At 39.6% G+C, this 6,000-nt stretch overlaps 1 protein-coding gene across 2 annotated transcripts in view; it reads right to left on the reverse strand.

Annotated features, from left to right (window-relative positions):
- The window catches only part of csrnp3 (cysteine-serine-rich nuclear protein 3), a 67,831-nt gene extending 62,147 nt beyond the window's left edge, over positions 1–5,684 (reverse strand). Inside the window, exons 1-2 of one of the 2 annotated variants that reach the window (XM_052142726.1) lie at positions 5,530–5,684; positions 4,521–4,552 (exon numbers count right to left, since the gene is read on the reverse strand). The gene's annotated coding sequence lies outside the window, so the exon portion shown is untranslated. Of the gene's footprint in view, positions 1–4,520; positions 4,553–5,444 lie in introns of both variants that reach the window. The other variant, XM_052142727.1, reaches the window with a different exon arrangement.
- Between the last annotated feature and the right edge of the window lie 316 nt (positions 5,685–6,000).

Consider the following 6,000-nt stretch of genomic DNA (forward strand, 5'->3'; position numbering starts at 1 on the left):
GCAAGGCATAGCTACATTTAACATGAAACATCTGGCTGTGGACAGACTGATTAGCCTACAGCAGTTATGGTTACTACAATATTACTATAGACAAATTATTTCCACCACAAACTATGGTTACTATAGTCTACAATATTACTTAAGTAAAACTATGGTATTTGTAAAGTAAAACCATAATGAACACAAAATTATGATTTGCATTACCATAGATTTTGTTTTCCTGTATTATCACTATGGTTTCACTATGAATATCATGGTTAAAATATGGTTACTGTAGTAAAACCATGGTCAATTTATTGTGAGGGAATGCAAAACTATGTATTGTTTTCACAGAACTGTTATGATGTGTTTCTACCTTTTTTAACAACATCACAGTAGCAAACTTTTTTTATATTTCCAATTTTAAAAATATTTTGTGTAAATTTATAACATTGTACTTTGCATAATATTACCCTGGAATACGTTTTATTCCTGCGAGGGAGCGCAAACCTACTGCGAGGGAGCGCATACCTACTGCGAGGGAGCTAATACTACTGCGAGGGAGCGCATACCTACTGCGAGGGAGCTAATACTACTGCGAGGGAGCGCATACCTACTGCGAGGGAGCGCAAACTACTGCGAGGGAGCTAATACTACTGCGAGGGAGCGCATACCTACTGCGAGGGAGCGCATACCTACTGCGAGGGAGCTAATACTACTGCGAGGGAGCGCATACCTACTGCGAGGGAGCTAATACTACTGCGAGGGAGCGCATACCTACTGCGAGGGAGCGCATACCTACTGCGAGGGAGCTAATACTACTGCGAGGGAGCGCATACCTACTGCGAGGGAGCGCATACATACTGTGATGGAATGCAAAATAATTTCAGAAAAAATCTTCCCATCCTGTCCTCTACGGGGTTCTGTCGTTTCTCAGCATTTTGGTTTGGTTTATTCTTCTATAGTATGTTACAGTTTTAGAGCAGCACTTTGGTATACACGTGTTTTAATGTGCTCTGTAAATTAACTGTCTTGACTGTAACTATACATTTATACATCAAATAAGTTCTGATTGGCTGTGATTGTGTCATGTCACTCAGCAGTGTGCACAATTTTCTTGTTGTAGGAAACTTGTTGCGAACACATTTCAGCCATTTCCATACAAAGCGTTCCCAAATTGATTGGCTGTACGCTTGTAGTAGCATAATGTGTGAATACTTCATGCGGAGAGAGACAGCGCTGGGCTGTTATCAGGGAAACGGCATGCCACCTCTCCTGCGAATCTGTAATCAGAGGGATTCAGTGCGAGCTGGCAGCATTGCCATCTGTGCCATGTGTGGAGATTTAGTTATTCAAATGACCCAGCTTAATCAGCGCCTCCTTGCAGTCTGGAAATCCATTCTGTAATGTTTCAGTGTCCTTTAAGTGTGTCATATAGAGTAATTAAATCATTCGTTCCTGTGGGGGAAAGATTTGAAAGGATAAACAGATGCAGTCAGGAGTGGTGTGAACATCAAACCTCTCTGATCATCATGATACTGCTGACTGATAAACGGTGTGTAGTGCCGGCTTGTATGTTCAAATTGCTGTGTTTGAATGTGCATTCAGAAGCCATGATTAAAGGAATAGTTAGCCCAATAATGAAAATAGTCAACATTTACTTATCCTCATTTATTTCTGGCCCCGTTCTATTTTCTTGTTTCAGTGAGACACAAAAGGAGATAAACTGAAGTCATGTTTAAGGTTTTGAAACACTGCTTATAGTACCAGTGATGCTAGTCTCAGCAAGCACCACTAATTAGGTAATTTCAAGAATAACAGGTGTAAACTGAAGGCCACTACAAAGATTCTAAAATTGTTGGCTTGTGTTCTGTGCATGCTGCCATTCGCTTTTGGTGAATTCCTGATGACAAAAGAAGCTAGTGGGGTTGCAACAAAGGAAGTTGGTAACAAGCTGCACTGGCACATTTCGCCTCATCGTATCTCTCCCCCTCTCTCGCTCACTCTCTTGCTAATATTGAAAACACCTTGGCCTCTATGGACCAATCTTCTCTCAGTCACACATGCTGCACCTCATACTGCAACAGTCTTTAATTGGTTAAACTGTCATACTGTTACACCATGCATGTCCCTACAGACCACAAGCCAGCTACAAACTCACTCTACAGCAGGATGAACATTCAGAGAGACTTCTTTATTCAGCACCTATATTACTGTTTAAGACCTCTAATACATACAATGAAAGAAACATGTAACTGTACAGTATTTACACTGCTTTTGTTTCTTGATCAATATCTTTGTCACGTTTTCCTGAGACTTAATTTACAGATAATGGGCTCTATATTCATGAGTGCACTACAAATGCACGCTACATCTCATCCAATTTTCATAAGAGCGATAATTCGAAGCATAGTTTTCGTGCCAGCGCAAAGCGCATGTGGGCGTGGCTGAGAGTTTTTATGCTACTGTGGGTGTATTGTATGCAAATAAAGTGGCGCAAAGCGCAATTTGCCATTTTCCTAAGAAAAAGGTAAATGTGCTAAGATGTTACAAAAGCAGGTCTGTTTGCAGTGCAAAGTCTAAACTCAGTTCCTGCATTTGCAGTTTGGAGATTCCACCAGTAGGTGGTAATAAAGTTCATGTGCAAACTCTGACAATAAAATGGAACATCAAATTATGTCCATGACGATCACTGCTGTAGCCGTTATATGAAACAAATATTTTTGACATGTGTTAAACTATCTTTAGGTCATGGTTTATTTTAAAATTATCATTTTTGTTTATATATGCAATTGAATTTATGATGCAATATGTATTTGTATGTTTCAACCTGTTGTCGTAGGGTGATTTTTAAGTCAGTCGAAGAAGCTGGAGAGAGTTTAGTTCTTTATGTTTCAATAAATGAATTACATTTTCAAAATCAAAATTGCCTTGTTGACGTACAAGAACGCAGTTATTGCACAAAAGAATGCGAGTCCATATTTCTATTCTTCTAATTCACTGCATATAATCCATTTATACTACCAAATTATTATGAAAGTTCTGGCTTTGTTTATATCACTGGTGCTTGAGGAACTTTTCTGTATAACAGGACGCAGATGATTGCAATTACAAGAGAATTACACTTGACCCAGCCCATTAGCGCTTTGCACGCATAATTTCACCAAACCCATTTGCACCTAGACTTACATTTACATTTTACATTTAGTCATTTAGCAGACACTTTTATCCAAAGCAACTTACAAATGAGGAACATAGCAAGCAATTTTTTATACAAAGTTCAATAACATCTACATTGTTTTTTTGTGTGTACAGTAAGTGTAAGTTAAGTTCAATAGCAAGTGCATTTAGTGTGGATTGGTTAAGTGCTCGTGGAACAGATGTGTTATCAGCTGGTTCTTGAATGTTGAGATGGTATCAGCAGGTCAAGTGAAGGTTGGAAGCTCATTCCACCACAGTGGAACAGAGAAAGTCAAAGATCTTGAAATAGACTTCGAGCTTCTTTGTGAAGGGACCACCAGGCGCTGCTCATTTCATAGATAGCAGAGAGCGAGTTGAGCATAGACTTGGAGAAGTGAATTGAAGTAAGAGGGTGCGGTTACCTTGGCTGTCCTGGAGGCCAGAGTCAAAGCCTTGAATTTGATGCAGGCAGCTACAGGTTGCCAGAGAAATTAAATCAAGAGTGGGGTGACATGAGCCCTTTTGGGCTGATTGAAGACCAGACGCACTGCTGCACATGCTTGCATGAAAATACCCAAACTTCCTGGCCATGCCAAATGACTTGGCATGTATGGCTTATGGCTTTTTGCTGCGCTTAATGCTAGCACTCTTAAAATAGTGACCAGTATCTCTTGAATTACGTTTTCCTCTTTCTTATCCCATTTGCAGTGTTTTGGAAAACAAGACAAAAAATACTGATTTAAGAATTTTTCCCCGTGTACAGTACGTATGTTCTCGATCGTATTGTGCATCAATCATCATGTAACCCCTCCAACCACCTGACTCCATTCTGGTATAACCCCCACTTTTCACAATCCAATCAAATCCTGATGATAACATGAAATAAATTCCTGCAAACCGCATTTAATGTTGACTTGAAGGCACATGAGGAAGTCAATTCTCCAGAAAGATGACTGACTAATGACAGTCATCACTTATTACTATAGCAAAGACAAAACATGCATAAGATTAGCTTAACGTAATGAACGGCACATGCTATCTCAAGCTAAAGACCTCAAACACAATTATATTGGGTGTGTATTAATGAATGAACAATACAACAGCTTTTGTGCTCCTGTAGCTCAACTGGTAGAGCGCTGTACTGACAACGGTAAGGTCATCAGTTCAAATATCAGCCCACACAAACTGATCAAATGTATTCCTTAAAAATGCATAATTTTAAAAGTAAATTTTAAGTTAAGGAAGTTATAATACATGGTTGTCACAGCTGTTGTGATTGATTTTGAGCAAATATGATAAAGCTTTACCAACAAACCAATGTGAGAACATTTAGCAAAACAAAAGTGAATCCATTCTCTTACCTTGATTGCAGAATGCAACAGGCTTTACATTTCTGCAGAAAAATAGATAAATTAAGAATTATTACATTGTATTTAGACATTGTCCATTAACCATTCATAACCTAATTTTACAGTACAAAACGAGTCAAGTACGATGTATTAAATACACTTTATAAAAACAAAATATTATGCGTTTTTCCTCTAGTAATGGGTAAGAGCAGCCATTACAGCACTGGCTGTAGAGTAGGCCAGTGTGGGCCCTCTATGAACGCTGCCTCATTACTGGAGGAAGTGTTCCCAGGGGAGGGGGAGCAAAGCAGAGCTCTGCCTGACACAGCTGCACGTTTTCAAGGAGAGATGTGATGGCAGCCAGCCTCCTCTCTGGACCTCTGGTTCACTGGCTTTCAGTGGCAGGAGGGCAGGTTTGTGAGTGGGGTCACATTCGAAATTGCCACATACTCCCTCAAGCATGCATATAATATTTATGCATATATACAGTACACACACACACACACACACACACACACACACACACACTACACTCACTCACTCACAGACTCACAGACACAGACTTTTGTTACTGCACATACATGCACACACTGAATAGCAGATATACACACATAGGCTAATATATAAACGATTAATACTGTTGATCAACACATTTTCTAGTTATAATAAAAAAATTATGTGCAGATAAGAACATAAGCACGACTAAAAAATTATTATTATTATTGATAATAATAATAGCCTAGTAGTAGTCATAATAATAATAATCATGTTTTATTGTTGTAGACTAATTATTATTTGGTTATTGTGTCAAAAAGAAGAAATAAAACAATAATTGAAAATCGATTCTGATAATCAGACACTTAAACATAACAATAATCAACATAAAACAATACCGGTCGGTCTCTAAGATGCATCACGGGTCAACACGGAACACACCTTTAAAAAGCCTTGATGAAAGCGTGGGAAAAGCACACAGCTCGCTTCACTCACTTGACAATAGCGAATAAACGGACGCACTCACCATTCATTCTGATAAATCACCGTCAGCTGATAGCACACCGCCGTCGCTTTGATCGTACACAGGCGCGAGATAAAATAGTACAAATAACGGTCGCATATCACACTGTCATCGCAGATATTACAGACAGCTTTACAGTGGGATGTATGATTTGTGCCAGACCGGCATCTGCCGCAGCTACACCGCTTTCGTGGAGCCGACAGTGGAAACAATGGTGCAGAAATTGCGATTCCTACTACAGCGAAGGCTTACCTCATGAATATTAATTATATCATGCTGACACTCTTCGGTAGTCTTCCAATGGAGAAAGCGGAAGTAATGAATATTAGTTTTGTGACGTCGACGTTCCATTGGCAACTTCCAATGGCGAAGGGCTTGGAAGTAGCAAACCTTCGCCGTAGTAGAATGTGTAAACTGGCTTTCAGACAGCTGACTGCACATCCCTCAGGCTGCATTGGGGAATGACAAGTCAGC

The sequence above is a fragment of the Xyrauchen texanus genome, chromosome 14 (assembly GCF_025860055.1).
Source record: "Xyrauchen texanus isolate HMW12.3.18 chromosome 14, RBS_HiC_50CHRs, whole genome shotgun sequence".
Taxonomy (NCBI): Eukaryota; Metazoa; Chordata; class Actinopteri; order Cypriniformes; family Catostomidae; genus Xyrauchen; species Xyrauchen texanus.